The sequence below is a fragment of the Watersipora subatra genome, chromosome 3, assembly GCF_963576615.1.
Source record: "Watersipora subatra chromosome 3, tzWatSuba1.1, whole genome shotgun sequence".
Lineage (NCBI taxonomy): Eukaryota > Metazoa > Bryozoa > Gymnolaemata > Cheilostomatida > Watersiporidae > Watersipora > Watersipora subatra.
Genome location: NC_088710.1, coordinates 67154993 through 67174986, shown reverse-complemented (window position 1 = coordinate 67174986; position 19994 = coordinate 67154993). Strand labels below are relative to the sequence as shown.

The 19994-nt window shown below is 35.8% G+C and overlaps 1 non-coding gene across 1 annotated transcript; it reads left to right on the top strand.

Annotated features, from left to right (window-relative positions):
- Positions 1 to 19217: 19217 nt before the first annotated feature.
- On the top strand, positions 19218 to 19290 carry Trnak-cuu (transfer RNA lysine (anticodon CUU)). Its single transcript has one exon. It is a non-coding gene; the product is annotated as a tRNA-Lys (tRNA).
- The last annotated feature ends 704 nt before the right edge of the window (positions 19291 to 19994 follow it).

Below are 19994 nucleotides of genomic sequence, written 5' to 3'. Positions count from 1 at the left end.
GCTGATAAGCGACATCCTCCTCAAATATTTGTAGGTATCTAGCCTTATTTTTGAAACAGCTCCAGCCTTCCTGCTTCCAGTTAAGATATCCATAAAATGTACTACCTATATTTTAATAGACACCTTGATAGTGTGAGTCTGAGTAACTTGACCAGTGTTCTCCTAAATGTTTGTTTTGCAGTAGTTTATAAACTACCTCTTACTAAGTGACCAGACATGTTGTAGTTTATAAACTACCTCCTACTAGGTGATCAGACATGTTGTAGTTTATAAACTACCTCCTACTAGGTGATCAGACATGTTGTAGTTTATAAACTACCTCCTACTAAGTGAGCAGATATGTTGTAGTTTATGAACTACCTCCTACTAAGTGATCAGATATGTTGTAGTTTATAAACTACCTCCTACTAAGTGATCAGATATGTTGTTGTTTATAAACTACCTCCTACTAAGTGATCAGACATGTTGTAGTTTATAAACTACCTCCTACTAAGTGACCAGACATGTTGTAGTTTATAAACTACCTCCTACTAAGTGATCAGATATGTTGTAAATTATAAACTACCTTCTACTAAGTGATCAGACATGTTGTAGTTTATAAACTACCTCCTATTAAGTGATCAGATATGTTGTAGTTTATAAACTACCTCCTACTAAGTGATCAGACATGTTGTAGTTTATAAACTATCTCCTACTAAGTGACCAGACATGTTGTAGTTTATAAACTACCTCCTACTAAGTGATCAGACATGTTGTAGTTTATAAACTACCTCCTACTAAGTGATCAGATATGTTGTAGTTTATAAACTACCTCCTACTAAGTGATCAGACATGTTGTAGTTTATAAACTACCTCCTAAGTGATCAGATATGTTGTTGTTTATAAACTACCTCCTACTAAGTGACCAGACATGTTGTAGTTTATAAACTACCTCCTACTAAGTGACCAGACATGTTGTAGTTTATAAACTACCTCCTACTAAGTGATCAGATATGTTGTAAATTATAAACTACCTTCTACTAAGTGATCAGACATGTTGTAGTTTATAAATTACCTCATACTAAGTCATGTTGTAGATCAACTCTCCTACCAAGTGCCCGAGCCCTTGTGAATCTAGAGCTAGCTCTTGGAGTAGCAGCGATACTTGCAATAGCCTTAGCCCTAGGACACGTGGTGGAGTGGTTACCGCCAACAGAGTACTGCCTCTAATGGCCAAGCCAACGGTTGGTATATCCAGGATTTACATTGAAAAAAATAATAGAGAATAGTTCTTAAGCTCATAATCAGCATTCAAGTATCATGATAGAAAGGTAATGGCCTCTATTCTTGTCATAAAATCGGTTATAATAAATTTATTTCATATTCAGCATTTGCTAACCTTTTAGTAGTAACATAGAATTATATTCCATGGAACTATATTAACGGTACTACTTGGTTACTTTCAAAATCCTGGCAATCAGCCTTAGGATTTTGTAGTCGTCACTTCCAATATACTGTAAGAATCACTGCCTTTCTCTTAGGCTACATTCACCATCATTTCCTTAGGAAACTTTAGATACGAACTTGTTCTAAAATACTAGGGTTACTAGGTTTAACTAAAATGAAGCAGAAAACTAGAAACTACTATTCTCCCACATAATTGAAACATATGATATGTTACAGCGTAATGGACCATCCAGAGAGATTGATGTCAAAGGGCTTATTTTTGATGAAGAAAGCAGAAGCAGTACATGAATTACATCAAACATAATGAAGTTCAGGTTTCCCAGGACCATCCTTATAATGGTTTTGATTGTAAAAGTTGACCATTCTCAAAGTAGACATGTCGAGAACACCTTTTAACATTTTTTTATCATACGTTTGAAATGCCGAATGTTATTACATGTTACCGCTTTACAGATCAAATATCACATGACGTGAACAATAAATATATAAACATGAATGAAACATTGTTCTGACTAGAGTGCGTGTCCCAATAAAACATCAAATAAAGAACTCATTCATAGTTCAGGCTCTGACTAGTGCAGCGGGTGTGAGATGAAAGCCCATGTTGAGACTTCATGCCATAGCACAACTTTCAATTGACTACTTCGTTGTGGTCCATGCAGAAATAATGTAGGTACGTTAGAATGACACAAGTCCCATAGCTATGACTCCAGAATCTTGGAATATTCTCGTTTTCTGCAAAAATATGTGAGACATTGATTGAGCTTGAGATCCGTAATTGAATAGATCTAGACTAGATCTATTCAATTACGGATTAAGTATTCAATTAAGTGACCTACAATGTTTAACACATAATCAACTTATGTTATTATGCTAATAAGAAAGGAACAAGATGTGAATTTTTATATTTTTTTCAAGGAACCTACATGTAACAACAAGGTTTATCGACACTGGTGAAGTGTCTGTTCAACAAGTCTACTAATCGAGTAGAAGCAGCAATAGTGCCGCGTGTACATTTCATTTTCTTTTCCCATTCACCGCCCAGTAAACTATAAGCCAATAGCAAATGATCAGATAAAGCGTATAAAGAGTTAACACTGTTTCACACACCATTGCAACAGCTGCAATGCTACGGCGTCAAACCTTTAATGCAATGAAATTTAACAGCAGTAGAAAGTAGCTAACATCTTGTCAGTAAAATGAGAGCAAAAACAAATTCTCAGTCCAGACACTTCTATGCATCAGCTTACTAACTTTGGATTGCGACTATTTAAATCCTTACTGGCTAGAAGAGCAACTCTCCATAATCGGACAGTCAGTATTCTGTTTTTTGATGAGGCGAATTTTGATCTAAAGCAAATGGTGAGATATGGGGTTTGTGGGTGAGATATGGGGTTTGTGTAGCCTGGGCATGGCTCTCGTGGGGGATTGGGAGAGAGAGCCTGGGACACATAGTGAAAAAAAGGTAAGATAACTTCTGCAAAACGAGCGACATATGTTACATATGACGCTAAGACTGATACTAATGAAAGCGTGTCGATAGATTCATATCTCACGATGTATTAGATGTGGCGCGTTTAAAAGCCTATCGTCACGGTAACGTGACTTGATCTAGTGAAAGGCCCTATGTTTTTGATAGACTGGGTAGTTATGTAATACCCCGTTTGATAACAAAACAATAAGAACCATAGGTTACTATTCTCTTGTGTTTTCATGTGCGCGGTTTCATTTCATATACTGATAAAAAATGGAGCGATTCAAAATTCATTTATCAAAGCTAGGCATAGTCACGCTGAGACCAAAACAGTCTCAAGCTTTACAACATATTATCGCAGGTTTTGAATAATTTATAGTTCTTCCTACTGGCTTCGGAAAGAGTATTTGCTTTCAGATGACACCGTTTTGCAGCGGTAGGTCCGAGTTGTTCATAATAACTGTCGCGAGTAATCACAATACTCGGGAGTAAAATAAAACTGAGATTACTTTTTACTAGATAAACTTTTCTTTATTAGCAGTGTACAATTCATTTTTGTTGTTCTATTGCTTTTCGTTTGTATTGTTATTGTGAAAATATTTTATTCAATTGATTTAATTTTTGATTATAATTAAATCAAAACCGAATTAATTAAACATATGAAATAATATAACTCCCGTGATTGATTTATTATGCATCCAACATTTCATACTTACCAACCAGCGTTTGTTTGCTGCCAATTCAGATTAAAAATACATGTACATGTAATACATAATACTCGCGAAGATCATAAAAAAGACCGCCACTCGATACTCCTTTGGAAATAACGATTGTGATATTAGCGACTGCAGAAGTCGACTTTTAGAGTTGTCTTCCTCGCGTGTTGCAATGTGTCCCAGGCTATCTCTCCCAATTCCCATGAGAGCCATGCCCAGGCTAAGGTTTGTGGGTAAGATATGGGGTTTGTGGGTGAGTTATGGGGTTTGTGGGTGAGATATGGGGTTTGTGAATGAGATATGCTCTTTGTGTTATAAGGAGAGGGACACCTACTACCATACCTAAGCACTTCAGTATTATTGAACTCGCCAGAATTACCTATGTTGTTTATTAGACCTAGTACCACAGAAAAAGAGCAAATTTACTCTGAAGAAATATTGCAAGACTGTCAAAGTAAAACTAAGTGAACAAAGCTACAAAATGAGAATAGAACAAAGGCACGAAGTCGGAGCGAGGAAAAGCAATCATATAGTTTAGCTAAATGACTCACTGACTAGTTTAACCTCAAATGGTTTTTCAAAAATGGATACCTTCCTCTGGTCGTAAACCGTTAAAACTTCAATACTCTGCAGCCAAGTTGGTAGCAATGACCACCGATATATTAAAATGTTACTAAATGTCACATAAGCATACAATTCTAACGTTTTATACCTTAAATCTATAAGGAAAGAACTATTAACGTGAAGTAATAGCTAGTTGATCAGACGTGTGACGCAACCTCAATTTAATAAACTGAAACTACCTAATATGTTTCCCAATTTGTTTGAACAACGCTTCAAGTGGAAGACACAGTGGCTGTGTATCATTAAAACTTGATGTGTAGCATTCAATCAGTGAGTGAGATTGTAAATATACAACTAAATTAAAATCTCGCATTTATGTCATTGGTAAAAAATTCAAGCCTCATTCCTAAATCTTTGTTATATCCTATTAGCACTTTCCTACACAGTTGATGAAAATTTCAACTTTTCCGCTATAACACACTACAACAACATTGAGGTACTACTAGCATACTTATGTGCTTGTTATATCTGAAAATATTTTCAAAAACCTTATAAACATGCGAAAGTCTCTCTAGAGGTTGTCTGTGAGGTGTTAAGGTTTTTTATATTGATCTCCCATTACATTATGCTCATGCTTATGCTTGAAAGGTTAGACTTGGTATAACAGATTGACTTTAATGAAGTTTATGAACTTTAACAGCCCATTTTACGCTAGTAGAGCCAATTTTTAAAATGGGTTCACTAAAAATGCTTGTAAACATCTGCAAATACAAAGTGTTTACTATCTGCAGTCAAATTCACCAAAATTACATGCAACGAGCTAAAATATCACATACATGTTAGTCAAAAATGATGCTTTCATGGAAGATAACAGTAGCAACTACCTACATGTAGCTGGACAAATGCACGAAGCACTGTTAGTGTTTTTACTAGCCATAACAGAATCTCACATGTACAATACAAAGTGCATTAATCTTTTAGAACCACATGCAGCACTAAAGTTTGGTAGTTAACAACTGCTACAAAAGTGAATTATACAAAAATTTAAAATAATGTTAAAAGTCATAACTTTTTCATAATTGGCTCAAAATTCATCAGTTCCTATTATTGTATATGCGCCTATGCACATTATAGGTTCCAAGGCTATGAATGACTTGCTAGAACCTTAACCAGGATTAGGACGTCACTTAGCGTAAAAGGGAGATCCCACTATATATATATTGGGAGACCAGGTCGCGCACCTTTTATATACACGATTCTTCTTACTGGTAAGTGACCATTAGGAATACAACATGGTGTCGTAGGCAAACTTGGTTAGCAGAGGACGGCATATTTAGTGAAAGTGTTGACAGTGTTTGGTGCTCGAATTGTCACGTGGACGTTCAAGAGTGGTGCAAGGAGAAGTGATACAGTGATGCAGTGTTAAGTTGTTAATAGTCGAATAGTCGTGCTGATATTCGAGTGTGGTGTTAGGAAGAGTGTTACAGGGTTTATATTCAAATAGTCATGTTGACATTCAAGTGTGGTATAAGGTTACTTTATTGGTTATTGCTTTTGTGAAGAGTGAGGGTAAGTGTTTTGATTACTTTTGTACAGTAATCGTGATAGCGGCGTTCTCGTTAAATTCAAATGATGACCGCATTCAGGTTTAATGTGAATGACGTTCCCAGGTTAGTTATTGATTCTAGTGATGCAGCTAATTCTTATAAGTCTTGGATATCAAAATTTGGTTTATGTGTAGAACTTACCACTCTGCAAATGGGTAAAACTGAAGGAGGTCAGGATAATTTTAGTGGTCGCATTAAACTGCTTGCGCTATTGAGTGCTATAGGTAAGGATGGCTGTGGGGCTTTACAATCTGTAGGATTTAGTTTAGAGTCACATGATTGTACTTATGAGCAGGCCATGGAACACCTAAATAGAATTTATGGTGGGAGAAAACAGTATACGTTAAGACAAGGAAATTCGTTACTTGTTCCCCAGCATGTGATAAAAATGAAAGCAAGTATATGTTAAGAGTTGAGAAACTCAACAGAAATTTAAATTTTGGTGGAGATAATAACAGGAAAGGTTTTGCTCTTGTGATAGCTGTTAATGTACTCAGAGAGTCAACGCTACGTAGGCAATTAATGCAGGAAAGAGATTTAGATTGGAGAAGGTTATCAGACACTCTCAGAGCTAAACAACTTGCTCAGAAGCCGTATTAAAAAATGTCAAGATTAAAGCTAGTAGTACTAAGGTTTTAGAAGTAGCGGTCGTCGTTTCTAGGCAATCTACAAATAAAACTAGAAGCGCTAGTCGTTACCCTCATAAAGGTGCAGGAGTTTATATAATTTCTCAGAAGGAATGTAATTACTATTATGATAATAAATCTAAGAATAGATGCCCCAAGGTTGAGTGTAGATCTTCAGGCTTTTACATTCATGTCTATTAGACATGAATGTAAAAGCCGACATAGAAACTCTAGTCGGTCTTCCAGGGATTTTAGTGCTGATAGAGATAATTGGCGCACTAGATCTAAGGGTGAACTTTCACCTAGGCGTGATAAATGTTACAGCTGTGGTAGTCGGCAGCACCGGCTTCGCAGTTGTCCTGCTGCTAGGTGCTTTACTTGCAATAGAAAATGTCATACTAGTATTGACTGCGATAGGAATGGTTCTGAGGACTCTTGGAAGCGAGATCTTAACAGGTATCGCTATGGTAGAAATAACAGTAGCGAAAATGATAGGAGTATAGACAAAGGTTCAGATAGAAAAGACTGAGCTACACATGTTTCCGTCATCCTAGTAGGAGTGTAAGGTTTTCTTTATCTGGTCCTAAACAACTAGATGATAAGATAGTGGGAACTTTAAAGGTAAACGGTATTAAGATTGATTTTATGCTTGACACAGGGGCTGAAGTTTCAGCAGTTAGAGAAAAAACAGCCAACAGGTTAGATTTACAGTTAAGAGCGCCATCAACTGTTTTGATTGCAATAGATGGTTCTGAGTTAAAAGCAGTGGGTAAAGCAGAGGTTCAGTTGAGAAGTAGATACAGGTCTATGGTCACTGAGGTTTATGTTATAAAAGGATTGAGCAAAGAACTTCTTAGGGATAAACAAGTTGAGGCAGCTGAAATTATTGGCTGTTTTAAATGCATTATGTACGAAAAGTTTCAAGCTGGTTACATTGTTGCCTCCTAGACCTATTACTGCTGGTCTATGTTAGCATCTTTCAGAAGATGGTAAGTTGCGCAACTTGACAAATAAATCTCATAAAAATGGGAAAGGTCCCAGAGATGGAAAGGACAAAGGTCTGAGAGATGCTAAGCTACCTGCTACCCAGGCTAAGGGAAAGTCGCCTACAGACAACCAGCTGTCTGTCGGGAGGGACTCTTTTAGCTCCCCAGACCACAAATCAGGGAAGTGCAGAGGATGCTGTCTCGGCCGCAGCCGTACTAATCTTGCGGCTAACCATGCAAAAACAGGAGGCATAGTAGCACAAGAAAAGTCTTCTTGGGCTAAAAAGATGGAGACACAGGAGGCCATGATAGAGGGTAAATCAGACTCTGAGGAGTTAAGGATCCACCGTCTGTATGGCTCAGACAACCCAAAGCCGTTGGTAAGAAGAGAGAGTGACCTGGATGCCTAATCAAGGTGCGAGAGCAAGTAAAAATGAGAGCAGGTATGTATTCAGAACTCGCAGGTTCGAGCTGAAGACAACAGGTTAGCCTAGCGAGAGCTGCTATGACCCGAAGGGTAAGTAAGTATGGGAAACAGAAGACCCAACCCATACAGGTAAGGCCAATTTCAATTTTAGTACAAGGTTGAAATCTGGTCTATGGGCTATCTTTATGCTCATGTATGTTTACGATGCTCTCATTTAACACCTTTGGTAAGCTTGCTAACTTCTCCCGCTCATAGTGTGACTGACACTTGGCGAGCTAATGATAACTACAGGCCTTACTAGTGTGCTAGCAGATAGTATACATGCGTGTCAGACACCGTGTCTGAAGTTTTTTGCTTCTTAACACAATTCCTGATGGTGGTAAAACCTATGTTTGAGCCCCAATAGTTACTGTATCTATGCTCAGGGCCTAAAGAAAAAAGGCTACATTGCTCTATGCACATTATAGGCTCCGAGGCTAAAAATGACTGACTTGCACCTTAACCATAATTAACACGTCATGTGGCGTAAAAGGGAGATCCCACTATATATATTGGGAGGCCAGGCGGCACGCTTTTTATATACACAATTCTTGTTACTGGTAAGTGTCCAGCAGGAATACAACCCCAATATCACAAACAAAAAATGCATATAAAGAAGCAATCACTAGTCTAAATACAGCATTACTTTAGGTAAGCTTATGCACACTCTAGCAATAAAACCTGCGGTGGCCTCAGTTTGTGGTGTCCGTAATTAATAGCTATTAAGAAAGAGAGTTTGTTCTTCCGATCAATTAAAATAGCATGTCAGTTGCGTGACTGCAATTAATCAACCATTCTTGTCAATTCTGTTTTAACAGCTCATGTAGTAATATTACAGGTCCGTTATGATAGGGCCTGACAACTCCATATTGCACTGATTATAAGATAGTATGATCAAAAGGTACGTGACAGTTTAGATGTACAAAACAATTTTCATTTCTTAATTAAACAATTCAGCTTCAAGAACACTTCAAGACTCAATGAGATAAGTATTAGTCATAGCTAAACTATTCAAGAGCTGTTTTAATAGTTTACCAAGCAGGTCACTAGAGTAGTTGGCTCGTTTGTTGCTGTGATACAATATACCGGCGTCTGGCAATGCATCCCATGCACGAACAAGTAATTACAATGACTATAAGCACTCCAATTACAAGAGCAACTGCGTCGCTGCCATCAAAAGCTTCAACAGTTGGAAGGTTAACAGAAAATAGCAGACTCGTCAAGAAGAGTATGCCTACATTCTTCTTCATATTTAGAACGTGCAAACGTCATTTACTGGCATCGCTAAAAATATATAGCTTATCTTTACATAGGTCTTCGGCGCGTCTACAAAAATATCATGACACAGAGTTATCTTTCCCGAATAAACAGCCAAGGTACAGCTTCTGGTTTTGAGTGGGCGTGGTTTGCGTGCAGGATGTTTTTTCGTGAATCATAGGCACACGTGTCGACTTTACTCTAGCAACTTTACTCTATTTTAGTTAATTAGTTTATGACCCAAAGTTTGGCAGTTCCTTTAGGAATCTCACTGCTAACCCTCCTTTACACAAGGCTCTAGTCCTTTGGCCAATGCTAAGTTAGCAAATCACCACTAACCACCTGATAAGACTTGATGGCTTTTTTATATTACGCTCCTATCTAGCTCTTTTAGCTGAAATCAAATGCATACTTTAGCCACAGACTATATAATTCTAGAATAGACTAAAATAACTTTTGTATTTAGCTCTATGATTGAGGTTAAACTATTCAACAATAGCTTTTTATGAATTGCTGGCATTCTGTTTCAAGTTGGCAAAAGAAACACACTGAGAGCTTCAGGAAACCTTACGAAAAGTGGATGAAATAAGAGGGAGCAATTAACACCAACACAGTTTCAACTACCAAGGATCAGACATACAAGTTGCTAACATGAGAAGTAACCAAAGGATCAATCTACTCTAGGAGTTCTTGCAAGATTTCTTTTCAGAGCGTTTACTTTCTGGTCATTTGTTAGGTAAACATGAGCTGAAGGTTTGTAGAAGAAGTCTTATTGCTTTTCAAACTTTCACTTTTTGTCTTGAAATTGGGTAATTTCTTTAGTAATATATATACAGAAAATATGCCAGTTCCTCAGATACAATTGAGTAGATTATTTTTTTGAAATTGAAATTCAAGACTGAAATTCTGATTTTTAACTGAAACACTGATAAATTAAAAACAGCAGCTAATATGTCACTAACTAAATCAGTTTTTATGACTGCAACTACATTGCTATTTATGATAACAGTGGTGATGTAGTGAAGATGGCGATGTGACAGCAAGTGGAAGACATGCGCGGTGTCTTGGTGTGATTTAGTACTTCCACTCTCTAGTAATGATCATGGCTACTTGATAGATCACAATTATTCATAGGTAGTTATAATTAAACCAACCATAGAGACAGCCGTATAAACCTGAGGCTATCCTAGAGTGAGTCAAAATAAGTAGAGCTCAATGTACATAGATAGACTGAGTGTTCAGTCAGACCATATACTCTATTGCTATGTTCTTCATTGGTAACGTAGGTAAAGGTGCTGCAATGTACATGGATAGACTAAATGTTCAGTCAGACCATATACCCTATTGCTATGTTCTTCATTGGTAAAGTAGGTAAAGGTGCTGCAATGTACGAATACAACAATATAACATAGAAATAAAAACAATAATTGCAATATAAGTGGCGTTATAAGAATTCCATTGAAACGGTGGAACAGCAATAGATGCCATGCAAGTGCGCTGGTTCATTGCTGTTTTTTCATCACTCGTTACACTTTTCATTCAGCCCTATTTTACGCTAACTAACTTTATTTACTGCCAGCTCACAGAGTCTTCTTCTGTTTGGTTTACAAGCTCTGAACTCAGTATCACTAATATCTTCAGGCCTCCTACAGTGAATGCCAATTATGTAGGTATATTACACTGGGAAACATCAGCACACAACTCCCACTATTAAAAATGGTCGACGAGAAAAACGTCTCCTTAAATTGACAGTTGAACAAACAGACTGAAAGCACTCGCCTCTGCCTTTAGGAAGACATGAAAATTTGCAGGCAGCGCATCTCTACTCACACTCCTAAGGAAAGACTATCTCCTAAAGAAAGACTATCTCCTAAAGAAAAACTATCTCCTAACTGTTGACTGTTGACAGTGCATATATAAGAGTTGATACACTGTTACCAGACTTTTTACAGTACATATATGAGAGTTGATACTAAAATATTAACAGTACATATATGAGAGTTGATACTAAAATATTAACAGTGCATCTATGAGAGTTGAAATACTGTTGCTAGACAGTCAACGGTGAATTTATGAGAGGATGAATTCTCATACTAGACAACTAACTAATAACTAGTCAACAGTGTGTCTATGATGCTTGATATACTGATACTAAACTCTTTTCAGTGCACCTATAATAGGTGTTGGTATACTGATGCGACACTAGTAACAGTGCATATATAAAAATCGATATAATGATACTATACAGTTAACAGTTCATATATGAGAGCTGGTATACTGATATTAGATTGTTAAGTGTATGAATGAAAGATGACATCAAAAAAGTTGAGGTTTCGAAGACATAGTTCAAGTTTTCCCATAACTTGAAAGCCTAGATTTAACAGACTGGATTGCCAGTAAGCTCACTACATTCATGGACAATGTATATACATCATACTTGTTGCAGAGAATGAAGATTTATAAGCTACCTTGTATTTATTAGGGGCAGCGCGAACGCAATCTCCACTATTAAAGGTTGACTTGCAAAAAACTTCAAATTACAGTTATTTGGTATCAAAAGATTTACCATGTCTTACTCTACTGTGTTGTAGGTTGCTAAATATGTGGAAATGTGATTACAAGCTTTTAAAAGCTCAAAAGCGAACTGTTTATCACAGCCATCACGAAAACGCCGTAGGTTGGAATCCCTTTCCACATTGGCACAAATGGGACGTAGTTGAACACGATGGTTTCTGTTTGCACTTTCATGCAACCTCATATGTCAAAATATTTTCACAAATAAATCATTCAATGAAACCATGTCTATTGTCCTTTCATCGTCATTGTAAAGCTGTCACTTTGAGCACTGATATCTCAAAACCTACCGAAAAAATTCATTCCATTTTTTAACCTTAGCTCGAAGGAGTGCATATCACCCTCTGTCAAACATGATGAGTCTGTTGGTAACCTGTGATAGTCGAAAAATGCTGCAGAAATTGTTCGCGCTATTTGGCAGGAAGTATGGGTCACATGATCAGATTACGACTAGACAATTAGACCAAATTAAAGCGAACCTGTGAAGTAGCGAGCATCTACATGTATATGTGATAAGGGCTTTATGGTGAAACCCGAAGTGTTTGTCATAATCTACTGCTACGAAACGTTTTTATTGAGCCTTTTATTGGCCTTTCATTTCACGTGATAACATCATGTGTCAAAACAATAACCACGTCAAGTTTTTGTGATGACTGCGATTAATTGTTCATTTTTTAGCTTTTAGGAGCTTGTAATCACATAATGTGCACCTACAACACAACAGAGTAAGAGCAGAGTAAGACATGTTGAACCTTTTGATACCAAATAACTGTAATGTAAATTTTGTTGCAAGTCAACCTTTAAAAATTGCGCACTCAAGTTACCCACATTTGATGTAATCGCAGACATCAATCTAACCAAATCTCAATGGTAAAATCTCCTGGAGCATTTACCTTCTTGATCATACATGTAGATAGCCTTGTGCCAGGTAAGTATGATGTACATTTATGTGATCTAGGACATAGACATTACTAAAATGCTTTTGTTTCAAATGTTTGCTCATCCAAGTCATGTCAACCCACAGACAAAAACCTTTTTTGTTCTCAGTAAAATATTTATATATAATGCTAGGCCAACAATACATTGCAAATAAATTATTATCCTTGATTGGATTTGATCAATGAAAATACAAACAAGTTTAGTTCAAGGGAGACAAGAACCAACTTAATAGGTTATGACATCAAAGGCTCATGATATTAAATATGATATACCAATACTAAACATTTAACAGTGCATCTATGAGAGTTGATACACTGATACGGGTGCCAGAGATTACGCCTACAAGTGATTTTGCCTACAGGAGATTACGCCTACAAGTGATTTTGCCTACAGGAGATTACGCCTACAAGTGATTTTGCCTACAGGAGATTACGCCTACAAGTGATTTTGCCTACAGGAGATTACGTCTACAAGCTGATAGACTATGCCTACGATCTAGGATATTGCCCCTACTTTAATTCTGTGAATTGTGATGCAGAAAATTACGAATGGCACGATGAATGCATGTTATGAACGTGTGTTGATGTATTTTATTATGTAAATTATTTTTTATATTAGATCCTATTATCATCCATATATCAAATCCTTGCAAATACATATATTTAATTCGAGTTGATTATTGGGAACCATGGTGATTTAACAGCCGTTTATTTGCAACAAAGCGGATTATTGAAGTTAAAACCACATTTTTATTGAATCATTAAGCAAAAAACAAGCGTATGTATTTTTGAAGTTGTTACTCTTATACATACAGACACATGTCAATAACTGAGTATTTCTATGTTATCAGCAGCCCATCACTAAAAGTGATCAATGGTTGTTGGTCAATATATCATTTCATAACTTTGGAGTTGTTTTTTATCTCCTATTGCATACCATTATGTTTCACTTTTACATGGAGCCTCCCTCACAGCCGGTTGAGATCACCCTTGAGTACATATGCATATATACAGAGTAAATTACAAATACAAGTTATATGATTTACAATAGTGTCATCCATCATAAATGAGCAAAAGAAGGCTCTCATAAAAATTTGATTTTTCTGCATATAACCTGTTATTTCACTTTGATACAAAAGAAATTATTTACTAAACAATATTGTTTTAGCAAGAAAAAATATGACATATAAAGGAGCCAACTCTAAATTAACAAAAATACCACAAAACAATTAAGCACGTTTGATAAAATTATGCTAAAGTGGCCATAGCTTCAACCACATTGTGATGCTGTAATAAATATCTTTGAAATGAAGTAAAAACTCATTTCTCAATCTTCTTGCATGGCTACTATAACTGCTCCTTCTCTTTAGCTTTGCTATATAATAAGCATAGATTAAAAGACTATTTCGAAGTGAATATCATTTAGACTTTTACAAAATTACTCACTTTTGTATAATTTGGAGGAATTGGGCTACTTTTGTACACACAACAGTTCATATGCTAAGTACACATTCTTGCAGTATTTTTACTTGCTGAAGTAAAAATACTAAGCATAGATTAAGACTATTTCGAAGTGAATATCATTTAGACTTTTACAAAATTACTCACTTTTGTATAATTTGGAGGAATTGGGCTACTTTTGTACACACAACAGTTCATATGCTAAGTACACATCCTTGCAGTATTTTTACTTGCTGAAGTTTTCCTATTTCATCAATTGAATCAATAGATAGATTATAAGTTTAGGATTTATTCTGCAAAAAAATACAAACATCCAGTTACAGATTTATTTGCTCCATTTTCTCATTCATCACATATAAGCACCATCATGTCAGTGATACATTTGAAATGGTAGTATCTGTACTTGTACTAGTATTTGTTCAATAACGTATGTATCGTCATATCACCCTATCTTCTGACTGTCATCATTCTTTCTCAATTGACTTTCAATGTTCTACAAAGTAGAGTAGAAGGTCATGAAAAAGCAATATGTTTTTTGAGAATATTAGAAAGTATGATAATGCAATTTACTTTCTCTAGCTCGATACATTAGAAACCCAACACTGAGCGGATAAGAAAATTTGCACAGAGAGATGAGGAGAAAAATGGCAGCAATTATAAACAAGTAGTGTAAGTGTTTTGGCTCACCATAAACTAATGAGTTAACTTTATATGAGATACAAAAACAATTTGTAAAATTGGTTTCTTTGTAAATAAAAATTTGGTAAAATTCACTCAAAAGAACCTTAACCGTAGAGCACTAAGTACAAGTACATTTTTTGAATTTATAACAAATATTTATGGCACTGTAATGATAACCCACTACTTTTTGATTCGTATGCCAATCACCCGCATTAATAATATTATTTTGTACTACAGAAAGAAAGATTGTATACCCATACCTCTGGCAGAGTCATCTATCACTGGAATGATCGCCACAGCTGCACCTCTCATTGACAACGTACCATCTCAGATGGAGCAAGATAGAGCACATAGCAGCCATCGAGATATTTCTGAGAGGTATAAAAACAGTAACATAGCAGTTTAATCAGTAAATTTTAGATGAAATTTTCGGAGTAGAATTATGTAGGACTAATCACTAGCACCAGACTTGACAAAATAACTGCAAGTATCTACAAACTAGGAATTCACTGATTTAGGTTATCAATTAGTTTTGATGCTGGAAATAAATTGTCCTAATTTACATAACATAGAATTAATGGTTAAATGCACATAATTTTTGCAAGATACAGAACAAATCAACCTAAGCTAAGTTATAGGTATAATATTCTAAAATTTTCAAACAGTAATATAATGATTAAACTTTTGCTTCATATTTTGTGAACCAAAAGCCCTGCTAATCATTGTATGAGCTAGTTTAGCCCGTTTAGACTAGCTTTAAGAAAGGAGTCGTGTGTTCAACAACAGCAAAACTCTAACAGACAACTCCCAAACCGCTTGTTGAGAGAGTCTAGAGCTATTTTTGTGCCTGCTACATATTGCGTAAAATGATGCTTGGTAGGCTAAGAGACGAGGTATTAAGGGACTCCATGCGAGTGCCGAGAAAGTGGCCGAAGATGAACTGACAACTTAGCTGATAACACAAAGCCTCAACAGCTACACAAGACAAAGCTCCCATGCTGCAACAAGATTTATGCTCTCTTGAATCTTGAGCCAAAATTTGGCACATGAAATTTAATCCACAAAAGTATTACCATTTCTCTATTGGCAAGTCGTCTTTGCCGATGGATACAAATAACTTTCTCATCTTATATGATCACCATCTTCAAAGTGTGACTTCTAATCCTTATTTTGTGGTAGAGTTGCAAAAAGATCTGAAATTTAATCAACATATTTTTAAAATTGAATCCGAGGAAGAGCAATTAATCGGCATGCTTACAACGGTTCTGAAAGATGCAGATCAAAAGACAAAAAAGATAGCTGATACTTCACGAGTTAGACCTGGTCCTGAGTATGGCTGCATGGTTTGGGACCCATACCTTACAAAGGATATTACTTTACTAAAGTGAACTCAAAACGCTGCACTGAGATTTTTGTATAGACAAAAAAGCAGAGTTAGTTTTCTTCAACTATGAGAAATTAATTATTTTGAAACCTTGAAAGACAGATGAGTTAAACTTTGTCATAATGTTTTTAGTAAAATTCTGGGTGGTGATATTGACTTATTGATCAGGACCAATATCAATATACCAATATTGACATTGGTCCCATTCGCTACCTGGGACTTGTAATTTAGATGTTGCGTACAAAGCTACATACATGGAAAATGGTGGCGTACAGCCTGCTACACGGTGTTGGCGTTTCATAATTTACAGTTTTAGACTAATTGTACTGCTCAGAGGATGAAATTTTTAATGTAATGTTACTTATCACAATTAGCCATCCCAAGACAAACAGTTTTAACTCATGATTCAACCTTTCGATCAATCAACCTTGCTTGCAACACAAAATAATAAAACCACTACATAATTATATGTAATATATATTATGTATATGGTATAATATACCAAAGATATAATATTACTACTACTATGTATATATTAGCAATGCATAAGACATTGCTAAAACAATGTTTTACAAAGCAAGCTAAAACAAAGCAATGCGTAAAACATTAAAAGTGACCAGAAGAATGGAACAATTTAGTTATAAAACAACTATTTATTTTTTTGTTATTTATTCGCAAATAGTCATATTATTTTGTCTCATTCATTTACCCAAACTCGTTTGACTATTAAATTACTATAAGCAGACAGACCAATGCCCAATATATCGAATTATTAATACTAGTTCACCGTTAGTTGCAGACTATTAATTAATTACAAACTATCAACAAATAATAATTCGTAGTACAACGAATGGTACTATCACCCTAAGGTGGTGATGATTTTATCAGACTCAAAGCATCTACCAAAGCTTTGAGATTTTAAGCACACATCTTAGCGTTCTTGTGGCTCCAAACAGTCACTAGTAGTAATAGTAGCAGTGGTAGTAATCGTTAAGAATGCCAAGAAAGGAAAGGAGATAATAAATTGTTTTTATTTTACACTTCCACGATTTTCGTTCTGATTGATAGATGACTTTAATCAATAGTATGTTTTTCATTCAATGTTAAGTGAAAACACTATTATTGCATTATTTTTTACGATTTTTCTTACATTTTTTCTTCAACAATCAATGGTATGCACCATCTCCATAACTGTAGACGTAATCTCCAGGAAGTGTAGACGTAACCTCCAGGAAGTGTAGGCGAAACCTCCTGTAGCCGAATCCTCTTGTAGGCGTAATCTCTGTAACCCCACTGATACCACACTGTTCACAGTAGATCTATCAGAGGTTTTATACTCAGACTAGACTGTTAACATTGCATCCATGAGAGCTGGTAAACTTATACTAGACTGTTAACAAAGTATTTACAAGAGCTTGTATACTGATACTAAACCCTTTTCATTGCATCTATAGATGTTGGTATACTGATACTAGACCATTAACAGTGCATCTATGATCGTTGATACATTGATCTAGTCTGTTAAAAGTGCATATATGAGAGTTGATATAATGATAATAAGCCAGTAATATTGAATGTACATATGAGATTTTACATACTGACATAAACTGTTACCAGCGTGTCTAAGATAGTTGAGGTACTAACAGTGGACGTTTAATAGCACATCAATAAATGTTGATATATTAGCGCTAGACCTTTAGCGGCACATCTTTGATAGTTGATACACAGACACCATACTCTTAACAATATATCTATCAGAAGTTATACACTAATACTACACCGTTAACAGTCTAGTAATTACGTGTTAACAGTCTAGCAACAGCGTATAGCCTCTATATACCAATAAAATTTAATATATTGATACTAGACTCGTTGCATTGTATCTATGTTGATATGAGGATACAATGAGTTGATATACCTATATGACACTGTTAGCAGTGTATCTTTGAGAGTTGATATACCGATACGACACTGTTAGCAGTGCATCTTTGAGAGTTGATATACCGATACGGCACTGTTAGCAATGCATCTTTGAGAGTTGATATACCGATACGACACTATTAGCAGTGCATCTTTGAGAGTTGATATACCGATACGACACTGTTAGCAGTGCATCTTTGAGAGTTGATATACCGATACGACACTGTTAGCAGTGCATCTTTGAGAGTTGATATACCGATACGACACTATTAGCAGTGCATCTTTGAGAGTTGATATACCGATACGACACTATTAGCAGTGCATCTTACAGAGTTGATATACCGATACGACACTGTTAGCAGTGCATCTTTGAGAGTTGATATACCGATACGACACTGTTAGCAGTGCATCTTCGAGAGTTGATATACCGATACGACACTGTTAGCAGTGCATCTTCGAGAGTTGATATACCGATACGGCACTGTTAGCAGTGCATCTTTGAGAGTTGATATACCGATACGACACTGTTAGCAGTGCATCTTTGAGAGTTGATATACCGATACGACACTGTTAGCAGTGCATCATTGAGAGTTGATATACCGATACGACACTGTTAGCATTGCATCTTTGAGAGTTGATATACCGATACGACACTGCTAGCAGTGCATCTTTGAGAGTTGATATACCGATACGACACTGTTAGTATTGCATCTTTGAGAGTTGATATACCGATACGACACTGTTAGCAGTGCATCTTTGAGAGTTGATAAGCTGATTGATACTAAACTGCTGAAAGTGCGTAACTCAGTTTTGATATATTGAAACTAGACTGTCAACAGTGCATCTATAAAAGTTATATATAATTTTTGAAATGCTGATACTAGAATATTAACAGTGCAACTCTGATAGTTACACTGTTGGCAGCGCAACTGTTACTGATTGGAGATTAACCGTTAATTTATGTTACATTATAAAATGAACGCGAGTTGAGCCAAATTGCTTGTGTCAAAACAAAGAAGTTTATAAAGAATATTGGAAAGAGCAGGCGCAGTTGAAGATGGCTTAATAACACGAGTTTTCTCTATGTTTAACCAAATCTTTTCAGGTGTTAACACAAGCCCGGGTAGCTCAGTCGGTAGAGCATGGGACTCTTAATCCCAGGGTCGTGGGTTCGAGCCCCACCTTGGGCGCATAATTTTACTGTGACATTAAAATTCATGCAGGTGAATCCAAATAATGTTCAAGTTTTAGGCTAAAACATAAATATGAAAAAGTTTATGGAACGATCTTTAAAATATAACTACTAAAATTGTAAATAATTATTAGTTACAGTAACAGAGTTTTAGTTCCCAACATTTGCGGTTATATGCAACAACAAGCTCCTATTAACTAAGAAAATTGTTATTTTGTTAATCAATGTATTAGAACTAAACTAAACTAAACTATACAATTACATATAAAATAAAATTACCTAGTTTTCATGAATAGGCGTTTTGTTTTTATTACGTTTGATGGTGAGAAGAACTGAAATAATGTCTAACATACACCATGTTTTCTTACTAAAAGATGAGTAGTGAGATACTCACATTTGCAAGAAATTGCAAACATTATGCAGTAGATTGTTTCCTTTTTGGCATAATGCATGTTCTTAATATGATATAGTCCGTGTTCTTTGTTAAACATAATCTACATGCATGTCCTTAAGTCAATGTTGTTTATATTCTTTCTTTAACATTCCAATATAGCAAATTCACTAAACTGCATTTACAATAGTTCATATATTGATACTAGACTGTTAACAGTACATCTATAATAATTGTTATATTGATAGTGGACTGTAAACAGTACATCTATGAAAGTTAATATACTGTTACTAGACTATTTACAGGGCATC